The sequence below is a fragment of the Scophthalmus maximus genome, chromosome 6 (genome assembly GCF_022379125.1).
Source record: "Scophthalmus maximus strain ysfricsl-2021 chromosome 6, ASM2237912v1, whole genome shotgun sequence".
NCBI classification, from domain to species: domain Eukaryota; kingdom Metazoa; phylum Chordata; class Actinopteri; order Pleuronectiformes; family Scophthalmidae; genus Scophthalmus; species Scophthalmus maximus.
This window is the reverse complement of record NC_061520.1, coordinates 19377376-19389535: the sequence shown is the minus strand read 5'-3', so window position 1 is coordinate 19389535 and position 12160 is coordinate 19377376.

The following is a 12160-nucleotide window of genomic DNA, read 5'->3' as shown; positions in this document are numbered from 1 at the left end:
TTTTTTCCTTCGTGGCACACATGCAAACATACGAAGTCCACACACAAGGAAAAACGCAACTCGGTGTGTGTGCCACAGCAGGACTGATGGGAGCGCCGGCCTCTTTCTTGAACGTCATTCCATGCATAATGTCACAGATGTGGCGGCCCGACTGCTCTCCCCTGGAATTCTAATTCGCACATTCAGATTGGTTCCATTTCGGAGGCGACTCGGCGAATCATGCCCCTAATTAATGGGAATGATGCATCGATTCCAACTTCCCTCTTCCGTCTCGTCCACAGCTTTCAAGGGCTTATGAGGAAGGGGGGCGCGAAAAGGAGAAACGCGATCGGCAGAAATACAGCACAAGACTGTGGCTATGTCGCTTTGTGTTGCATTGTGTGCAACTCGCCATCATCTCCGCCGTGCAAAACGGCCGACAGAATAAACATTTCATCCAGATGCGGTAAAACTTTTGTCTGAACTCTGGACAGAATGCAAGCGGATGTGTGTGAATGTGTGTCACAGCTCAAGCACAGAAGTGCCAGTGGGGCTTTGTAGCCCTTTTTTTCAAAAGCCTAGCCCACAACTTTACTTTTTTTTCTTTTTAGCTTTGACTACCTCTCCTGCGCTCCTTTCCCTCCCTCGACCCCTTTACTCTTCGGCTCTAACAGGCCTCGACAGCTGGAGATGAAATAGAAATTTTGATATCAAACACCTACACAAAGGAGGGCTGACCTTTGATCACGGCGCCGTTTGATGCTGTGACATCAAATTTGCATCACGGGAGCCCTGGCAGCAGATGCTGCCGCGGAGGGGCTAATGCCAGAGCCCTGTCAGGAAGCGGCGAAGGTCAAGGGCCTATTAGGAGGGAACAAGCCCTCTAATCCCGCACAAGGGCCCTGCGCAGCATTTGATGTTCAGTACCTAAGAGAGAGAATAGAGAACGGAGCCTTGAGAACACAGAGAGTGTTCACTAGGTGTTAGTCCACGAGTGAACAGGGGCGGGAGGGCAATCGTGGAATTATTATCAAAAGGCGATATCGTGTTTTGAGCAAGTTATTCATAACCTCTGCTGGTTCCAGCGAGATGAAATCATAACAGGCCTCTTCTGGTCATTCAACGTGCTCAATTTTTTAACTTTGACCCGTAAAGCATTTCAAACACTGCCAGGCGGCCAAATAAAAATAAATATACAATATATGTGTGTTGGTTGCGGGTCGCTTTGGAACACATGGCACGCTCCCTTTTACGAGTGTTGCGTATTGATCCGCGGACAGGTGGATCAGTGTGAGCCCCGAAAGCCGCTTAATTATTCAAGCTGGCACGTCATTTTTCATGCCTGGTGCTGTTTCAGAAGACCAAAAATAAACCTGCCACTCGGGCCGTCCATCTTTCATCTGGCCATCGGCTTCTCGGCAGCCTCATTAGCTACACGGCACAGGTGTGGGGGGGGGGGGGGGGGGGTAAGGAAAGGAAAGCAGAGGAAATTCATATATACTTTCTATCCGTCTCCCTCACAAGCACACACACAATTTAACAGGTCTGGATCACCGTGATAGACAATCTCATTTCAAGCAATACATCATCTTTCCTCTTTTCCATATTTTCACAGTTACATTTCCCACTTCCAGTGTGCAGTCATGACGCATTGCGAAGGGGCTTGGTAATACGTCGCAGAACCCTCTGAATCGCTGAACATCTGCATTGGCAAACTGGACGACTGATTCGTGGAAATGTTCCGATAGGGTCTCCCGGGCCTTCCCGTAAAACGGTGCCTGTTTGCACAATCGCAGACTGCTGACATACTGCAGCCCACTCTCTGGAATGGACACGACACGACACGAGACCGAAACGCCCCCGCCGGCACTTGAAGTGTGCGAGTCGATTCTTCTGCATGCTTGACAGATACATCCTCAGCGAGCACATGCACTCATGGGTTTCCCATACATCGTCCACCCATTTATCCCGTTGACATGTTCATGTACGTACTTCATGGGGATCTTACAGGGTTAAATAGTAAGCCCACTTTAAAATACTTTAAGTTTGTGAACTCTCTGAAGCGGGAATCATGTTGATTGCTACAAATGAATACACCAAATTTATTAGCTTTATCAAGTCATTGAAGTACAAATGAAGGCTCATAATTAACATTAGGGTTAGGGACCTATTAGGGTTAGGGTCACATGTTGAGTTATGTAAAAGATGAACTTGATCCAAGTATGGTACAATTTGGTACAAGTATGTCCAGTTCATCTTAAACACTAGTCCAGGAGAATAAAACCCACGAATGCGTAGTAGTACGAACACAATAAAAAAAAGGAAACAGGCAAAAACCATCGGTGCATGAGTACATGTATGAATTCAAATAGAATCAAGTTGCGTCCAGATAACGCAAAAAGGGACCCCGAGATTCTTTCCATGCATCTGGATGTTTTGAATACTCGGCCCGCTTTTGTCTGATACAAGTTCATTTAGCCAGTTTCTCAAACAAGGTGGATTCCATGCTTTCTCGACTCGTTTAATTAAACCACAGATAAATCCTTAACCTTTGGCATTCTTCCTTTTTGGCGAGAGTCAGCAAATCATTCCGCCCGCAGACAGATATCCACTCCAAATGAAATCAGGTCAGAGCACAGGAGCCTTTTCTGACATCGAGACGTTATTTTTCTATCTCAGAGAGGGGGGAGGGGGGGGATGAGAAAAAAAGCACAAATACAGCACCCACGCCAATGTATTGCATTACCTCACTCGCCCGTATTTCCTGACACCGGCATGAGGTAAGACTTTTCAAGTCAGACATTTTTAAGACTCTGGAGTTGGCCGGGCCTGATCAATAATTTTGTTCTCTGTAATTATCTCACCGTTGCACTCATTAATTACACTTTCAAGGCTCATTTCCAGCGTTTGGCCGCAGATGCCCATTCCACGGGAGCGTCCAGGGGGGCCGAGGGGCCGAGGAGGGGGGGACTGATTAATACTCTGTCTCTCTGTCTAAGGTTGGCTGCCACTCGCAGGGGGTAAAATGCAAGCGCTCTGTCATTTGAGACTCCACCGAGTGGGAGACGAACAAGGTCTTTGGCGGGCCAAATCGATGAGGTCCTCTGATGGGCCAAATTTAGAGGGCGCTGCATGTGCATTCGAAGAAACCCGCCAACGCCCCCCCGGGTGTCAGACTTTCCCAGAGAACTTCCTCTGTGGCCTTATCTGACCGCGGGATGCAAAAAACATTTGAACTAAGAAACCGAGAGAAAAGCTCAGTCGGATCAGTGCCTTCGCTGTACCGATGCAGCGAGAGTCAGCGAAGGACAGCAGCCTTTTGCTGTGTAATAGTCCCTTTTTGCAGCTGGGTCAATAAATCAGTCCGATTTTTTTACAATAATAAACGGCCGAATCCCCATCCTCTGATCTTTTTTCGACTTCTTGATTTTGGAAGGGAGAGAGTTTGGCTGAACGCAAATGCAGAGGTGAGGTGTGACGTTTGCTAAATGCGCTCACCACCTCGTCCAACCTCTCCATCTGCGCCCGGGGCGGGGTTGCCAGATTGGCGGAATCATTTCACCAGACGCAAACAGCTGTCAGCCCCCGTCTTCAGCGCGTTCCCATGACAACACCTGGATGCACGGGGGAGGAGAAGTGAAGAAGCTGATGATGTTATGCCAAGAAAAAAAAGATCAGGTTATAGTGATTGGGCAGTGGTAATTTTTATGATGAGCGTTGTTAATGTGAGTTAGGATATTGAGTGTGTGGGACTCCCTTGACATTGTGTCTCATGCCAATTGTCATATTAATTATGATAAGTGTTGAGGTTTAAATCCACCAGAGGGCAGACAGAGGTCACTATTAGTTAGAGCACGCACTGTCCTTCTCTGAACAACCGAGCAACGCATCAACTCAGAGTCAGAGAGCAGCAGAGAACAAAGTGAGCTCTGGCACATTGATGCCATCTGCTGTCCGTTACCACAAAATTAGATTTCAATGTAATTTCACCTAAAGGGAGAATTTTACGTTCAAAGCCGTGCGAGCTTTGATTTTCTTGTTTTTCCCATGAAATAATGCAGTCCTCTGTATGTCATCGGAAGTGCTGGTTATACACTGCTCTCTCAGCAGGCACGGTGTAAGTATGAAGCAGTGAAAACCAAATAATCATTTTGGCAGTAGAAAAGGGCAAGTGCAAGGGAGGCCTGTTAAACTGGGGGAAATATAAGTGGTTTGGCATGTGGACGGAGGGAGGAGCGAAGGAGAAACACAGGGAAGAGGAATCGTGGAAGATGGAGGAGGAAGAGGAGGAGGAGGAGGAGGAGGGGGAGGACCAGCTGTGGTGGTATCAAGTGAGTCAGGATACAGCTGCGGGCACAGTGGCGTGTATGGAGGCCTGAGCCGGACCAGGCCTAAACATGGAGCAGTTTCACGCCTCAGCTGCAGATAGGTCAACTGGGAAACAGGGGGCTGATAAAGAGACCGGGAGGAGATGTTTTTTCCTCTTTTTGCAGAGCCGGTCCACGACACGGGGCTGTTTTAAAGGTGCTGGGCTCTCATCTGTATGCGCACTGTCTGAATTCAGATATTACTGTAGCGTATTCTCCATGTGCCTGCCCGTATTATTAGTTTTTTTACAGTGTGCTGTATACAGCGCCATATGGTAAAAGACAAGAGCCTGACTCTGACCGTGAGGACAGAAAACAGATGGCTCTCTCTGTCAGCCAGCCGCACGGCACAAACATGTCCGACTCCTCCAACCTGAAAGGTCCAATGAAACCCGCGCCGCCTTTGGCAAACACAACTTGTCGTGACCGTTTTTGACATCATGTGAGGAAGTTCACCTCGTGTTAAAATAGATCTTTACGTCGCACAGGCGATTGTGATTCTGCCTGATCTTGGCAGACTCTCAGGCGCAACTCATTCGACGTAAAACGGAGGCGCCACCTTCCTCCACAAGGGGGCAAACTCCCTCCAATTTTTGCACGTGGGTCCGTGTGGACCTGCTGTGGCCGGAGTCATGAAGGAAGTGCAGCAAACCACACATTTGTCTTGTAACTATGACCAAAAGAATTAGTAAAAGGCCTAATTGTCTCGCCCCAGTTTGAGACCAGACTGTGACTTTTAAAAGCCTCCTTGTTTTTTTTTTTGCATGCATGCAATTCTTTTCACCTCAGAAATTAATTTCCTACCTTGATACACAAACTTGTCCATTTTATCCCCTCTCCATTTTTTTTTCTTACTCCAGACAGGAAACGAACACAGGAGGTTTTGTCCTCTGCTCTGGTGAGAGACCCCCCCCCCCCTCAATCCCTCCCGCAAATTCAACTTGATGTTGGGAGATGAGACGGGAAACAGGTGTCACCCATGACCTTCAGTGCTCAAACACTACAGGCTGTACAATCAGGGGAGGGGGGGGGGGGGGGGAATGTCTACACAAGCTACTTCACCATTTCTCCTTTCATCATTTGTCCTTCTCACTGACTAATATTAGGTAACTCCACACTCCCACGTTTCTCATCCAAGATTAGTCACCAGCGTCTCTGAGCGTTCAGGATTGCGCGTTCGACGTCAGTGCTGCATTGCCTCGCGTCGCATTTCTCTCATGTTCACCCCAATCTCACCTCGACCCCGCAGACAAAGGGGGGGGGGGGAGGACACAAAGTAATAACCTCTAAATCCCGACGACTGGCTTATGTGAAGCCGGAGACGATGGGGAAGTCTGCCGAAGAGAAGGTTGGACGTGGGAGCGTCTGTGTCCTCCGCGTGTCTGTCAGCGCCGCTGCCATCGGCCCGCTACCTTTTCTTCAATAAAGAAAAGATTAATCCTGCAGATTATCAAGCTTCAATAAAGTACTTACTGTGAACCAGTAATTGGGCAGAAGTCCATGCCTCGTCCGGGTTCGCACATTGGGCAGTCAAACTGAGGTAGAGGACACGGTAGACACCAATACAGCTTTTATAAACATGAAAAGCAAAAAACATACAGTTAGTTCAAATGAGGAGGGGAAAAGCAGATGAATCAAATGGAGTGACCAGCAAACCAAAGAAGGAATGTATCCATAAATGCCAAGTTCAGCAGTCTGCTCAAATAGCTGCAAGTGGCACTGTGTGAGGTCCACACACCTTGTGATGTCTTGAGCGCCACGATGCAGGTTATGGTTCGTGCGGTCTTGCTGCAGTTTACTTTACAGAATTTCAAAAGATCAAGAAACAGAAATTTGAAAATATGTGAATCATATGAACACTGAAATGAGAAAGAGAGATTTGTTTTTTGCACGCCCATCTGGGAAAATCATAAAAGTATCATTGCTTATGTAGTCAGTGTAATCTTTGACCCATGCAAGTTTGAATTATCTTGGTCATCCAGACCCTAAGGAGAAGATTCCAGCACTCCTACATATAACAGCAAAAACCTAATGTTCCCTCAGGACTACACCGCAGGACTGTTCAGAACAAAGCATAAAACAAGATAAGCAAAACCATAATCCGTCAAACAGTGAGAATACAGCAAGAATATTCTTACTGTATTCTCGATCCACATAACTCGCCCTCACGAAAGAGCGCCCCCCCCCCCCCTCCCCCCGCGTCGCGTTATCCAGTTGGCACCCGGTTATGCTTTGACACATAAACTAATCCCTGATCTTGAAGGCATTTTTCCTTTCTTGAATTCCGTTTTTCCTATTTGGCCTGTATTTCACGCGGGACAGCTGTATGCTGCGGCGTTATGGCTGTTATCTCACCACAGACATGGCCATAGAAACCCTTTACCATTTGTCTATAGAAGGGCGCCTGTTTATGGACTAATGGTTATCCTGGTGGTGTGTCCGTGGCATGAGCCTGACAGCCAACTGTTTGACACTGAGGCCACAGAGACAGATGGCAACCAAATGCCTTTTATTGCCTGCCTTTAGCACTTGTGTGTCCCGATCACATCAGTCATGAACACGGCAGGGACGACATGACACAAAATCTCTCTCTCTCTCTCTCTCTCTCTCTCTCCCTCCCTCCCGCCCTCCCTCCCCAGGCCTTCAGCCCATCAGATCAAAATGAATGCTGTGATACGATCGATGATTAATGCGTTTCATATTTAAACCTGCTGCCATACTGCAGCGTGCGCCAGATTTTCCTCGCGCTTTTGCGCAAGAGTGTGTATTTCTGTGCAGAGTGCACTGTAAATGTTTGCGTGGACGCATGTGCGTGGCCCTGCTTTTCCGAGTGTCATATTGCCACAGTATGTGCTTACACAGCGCCTAGAGCTACAGGTTGCACCTGGCGTGTGAGAGCAGTTCACCAGCTGCTGATGCTTGAGTGTCAGATGCACACAAACACACACACACACACACACACACACACACACACACACACATTCATACCATATCGACACAACTGTATATTTGTTCATTCCATTCCATGTACACATAACCCCTTAAACTGACATATGGTCCTTCGTGTCATGCGTAGTCTGCAATGCGTGAATGCATATTTCTATATTCACAAGTGCAACAAAGAATGACACACGCCGCATTGAGAAATTGGATGTAGTTTCTACTGGGACACGATGTACCCGGAATTTTCTCACGTTGCATTTTAAAAGGCGACTGCTCCCGCTGCTGCAACTTCAGCATTTGCAGCTGTTTTGCTAAAAAGCAGAAATGTTGCAAGTGCCGCGTCGGACTTCCTTTACTGGAAAGCGACAGCGACACCGATGTCAACTCTTGGTTTGCTTCTATCACATATATGCTTCTGTACTCTATAGTTTGCACGCGAATCGGCTAGCCCTGTCTGGCCAGTCGTGTCCAGTCCGCCCTGCAGAAGCGGCGCTGCTCAGAAAGGGGTATTATAACCTCTGGTCTCGGTGATTGCAAAATCTCTTTGAAAGTGACCATCACCACCTGCAAGAAACCACGATCGGTGGTGGAGAAAACGTACGTATAGAACCTTTTAAATAATATAGCATAGAAATAGTCTTCACATATATTTATGCATGGTTCCTAGACACAAATACTTGAAGTATTGCTCACCTCAGCGTGCGTACTGTATATTATAATCCGTATAATCAACTTCAAGGTACCCTTATATTGAGAAGATTTCATCGGCTCCCATTCTTGTGTCCGTTCAAATTTTTTTTCAAAGCTTAATGTAATGTAATGTGTGCGTGCGTGCTGTGCAGTCTGTGTGTGTGTGTGTGTGTGTGTGTGTGTGTGTGTGTGTGTGTGTGTGTGTGTGTGTGTGTGTGTGTGTGTGTTTGTGTGTGTGTGTGCGTGAGTAGGCAATTTCTTGGTCAGGTGTAATAACATCCTCATGTCCCATGCCGGTTGCCTGGGAATCAACGACAAGACCCCAGGAACACTTTCACTTCTTATAAAGATTAAACAAATGAGTTAATTCGTCAGAAGTAAGAAGTGCTGGTAGCTGGATAGCAGTTCACATCGAGCAGAGGCCGGTTAGCCGCCTCCCCCGGTTTTAATTGGTAAATCTATGGCTTTCCACACTTCATTTCACAAAAAGTGGTTCATTATCGAGGCAATATACTTTGAATCAAAAGCTTCGCAATTTTATCACGTAATAAACTACAATCTCCATTCAGAAAAAATGCTGATTTTGGTTTTCAAATCTCACTCAGAGGGTGAATTATTTCAGACTCAGTATAACCAAGTAAGTACACTCTGTCTTTGACATTGTGAATGATCCAGAGCACAGCCTTTGTAATTCTTAATGTTCCCCTGGCTGTTTACTTTGTCTCAGCTGAGAACCAGGCCACAAGTGTAGAGGTTTGTACCCACGCATAACACACACACACACACAGATTTCCACTGATAGCACTTCAAGAGAATTCACACATTTTCCCGACCGCCAACGCAAACAAAACGGGTGATATCCAAAGGCCGTCTAGACTCATAACCACGGCAGTGCCGCGCCGTCGGGGTGAAGTGTGGAGTCGGCTGACATTTTGTCAGAGATTAAAAAAAAACGGGCACGTCACGAGCCCAAATCAAACGGCAATTTGCCGAAAGTGTGTGGCTGAAGCTGGAGATAAGGAATCAAAGTTGAGCTGGCACCAGTTGAGCCTACGTTGGGGGCTTGAAGGGCGACGCTGGCGGAGTCACAATCACTTTCCTCCAATGCAGGCTAATCTAATCAGCCGTGTTACGACAAAGACAGACTGGAGGTGACACTGCATAGACGCCAGAAGTCCAACACTCCAGAGATTAAACTCACCTCAGACGAGACGGGGGGCCAGTCTATAGGAATGAATGTACAGAGCGAAAGTGACAAGTTCACCTCACACAAATGAGATTAAAAACTATTTGTAGAAGATACTGGCTATGCTTTCATTCTGTTCATTTTGCTCATCAGCTTATTGCTCATTCAGTCATTTTCATAGAATTTTCTTCAAAATAAAAGGTTCCTCTCTTTTGGCGCTAAATGTTAAAGGGGTGGGCCTCTCGGGGGGAAGTTCCTCCGTGCTCTGTTCTTGTTGACATGTATATGTTTGTGTGTGGGGCAGGGAGGAGAGGGGAGGGGGCGAGGTGAGAGGCAAGGAAACCATCATACCCCCTTCCGAGATGGACAAGCCCCTATTATCCCCTCGCTCACCCTCCCTTCTCCTTCTCTGAGTGGGGGCTCATAATTGGACCTTTGTGCTGTGTGTGAATTCTTCGCCTGCACACACTTTCCCAGACTGTGTCCGGCCACCAAAACAGATGGGGCCTGTATGCAAAGGACACACACAAACATACGTGCATGTGCACACATAACACACACACACACACACATGCCTGCCCACAAACATGCATTCACAGTGCGTTGGTCCGCAGGACATGTCACACACCCATGCCAGACCCTTCTCATGCCCCATTAATAAAAAAGAACCAGCACAATAACAAGAGAAGGAGTTTGAGGAGCCCCCGGCCCCTGCAAGGAGGCCTTGCACCCCTGAATCAGTGTGTCTGATATGCACAGAACGTTCAATGATCTTTTAATTTTAACTGCAAAGTTTGAAGTCATCGAGGGAGACTGCATCAACTTTTGGTAGACGGGGGAGAAAGAGAGGCAATGGCAAAAGAGCTATTCTTTGGCTTTATTTGTGCACATTATTGAACATTGTCCTAAGGAGCATGGCTTGGAAGAAAGCAACATATTGCCAAGGCAACCGGAGCCTGTAATTGTCTGTCAGTACTTTAGAGCTTGCAGCTGCAAAGGCTCTTCTGTGAAAGAGTCCTGTTTTGGCCATTGACGATAAAGGAGGTGGAGGTGGAGGAGAAGGTGTGGGGCAGGGAGTGGGTTTTGTGTGGTGTGTGTGTGTGTGTGTGTGTGTTTGTGTGTGTGTGTGTGTGTGTGTGTGTGTGTGTGTGTGTGTGTTTGTGTGTGTGTGTGTTTGTGTGTGTGTGTGTGTGTGTGTGTGTGTGTGTGTGTGTGTGTTTGCTTCCCAGTATTCCCGCCCTGTATCGAACTTGTCTCTCCTGCACATCCTCCTCCTCTGTCTCTGCACCCATACTCCCTCATTTCTATGGCTTGTTTCTGCCACTCACTCACTTTCCCACCTCATCCTTCACTTTGTCACCGGCTCTGTCACACGCCCTCTTCACTCTTTTCACTCATTCTGTCTTCACTCCTCTTGTGAACTCCCCCCCCCCCAACACTATGTGAAGAGATAAGCGCACGCTGTAAAGCCAATTTATTCCGCAAGTCAGCCACTTGTTGTGGGCTGCCGGATCGGCTTCGTTTGGACAGTGCTATCAGTCAGCAAACAAGCTTGACGCTCCATTTTGTATCAGCCGAGTGGCAGGAAAATGTCTTTACAGTAAGACAAGATCATGTTATTCATGTCCTAAGACAGATATTTGGGCTAAATAGTTGATTTGCATGAAAGAGCCGGAAACATATCATAGTGAGGGATGAAAAAAAAGGATGTTCGTAACCGTTTGTGTTTAAATGCACGTCCTAGACCGATGGCTGCCTATTTAACGGATAACTAGGGAACAGTTTCGGCCGCCTCGCAAAAAAAGTGTGCCTGTTTCCTCCGCCGTTTAAGAGCAGGACACATTGGAGCGGTGTACTTTTGCAAGTCAAAGCAACAACGTGATGGATTTTGGCAGGGATTTCCTCAGAATCAATAGTCATGCTTTCTGGGATGGAATGTAGCCGGAACATCTGCCGTCTGAGGTCTGACCAACAGGTGCTGCGGAGCGGCACAGTGTCGTGAGAACACAGAGCCCAGTGGGAGCGGGGGCAAGGCCAGGTGCTCCAGAGCCGTGTTCATCCGCTTTATTAAACCAAGCAGAACTGTAAACTTGATCCAGGACAGAGCAGGGTTTAACACAGGGCCAGCTCGCCCACGCAGGCTGACATTGCCCCATGATGAGACGGGTTACTCCTCGAGCGTCTTTCGAAAACTCCGACAGATTGCTGTCACAATAACTTCTGTTGATGCAAAGCGAGCAGGGGGAAGTCTAATTTACAAATTTGACAGGAAATGTGGAACATGCAGAGGAAAAATAGCGAATATTTGCAGGTGAATAGTTTTGTCTGGCTACATAGTCTGCATACTCGGGGGAAATTTACAGAGGGAAAACTATTCAGGGGGAGAAATAACTGAAACAACACTTCACCCAGAAATGTTTGTTTTTCCCATTTTGGCGGTATTGACATAGCTGTTCCCTCGTTCCGGCCTGTCCTGTCCTTTCACAAACACACCCAGGTGCATGTTGGGAGTGCAAGAGCCAGCCAACCTTGTCGCTGCAAGCCTTCACCACGGCAACAAGCCCAGTGGAATTGAAGATTTTCAACACTTCACCCTCGGGGAGTGTGCAGATTGCTGACTATGGGGACTGCAAGGTGTGTCTATGTCAAAGGAAAGACCATTACGCACAGAACTTCTCTTCAATTCAGCGAGAGATTTTCACACTATACCCGACAATTGCGTGTTCCTCTGAAGCTTGGTATTCAGGTGTGCTGAGCAAATCTTTTCTGTTAATTTGGGTTTTGGTGCCAGAAATGTGGTGTGATATTTCACTGGGTGGGGAGAATTGTAAAGTCCAGCTGTTGGGTATGACAGCTTTAGGGCACAGCTGGTCCCGGCCCCTGTGTGTGTGTGTGTGTGTGTGTGTGTGTGTGTGTGTGTGTGTGTGTGTTTGTGTGTGTGCGTGTATGTGTGTGTGTGTGTGTGCGCATTACTTATCCAGTGGCTCATATCTGT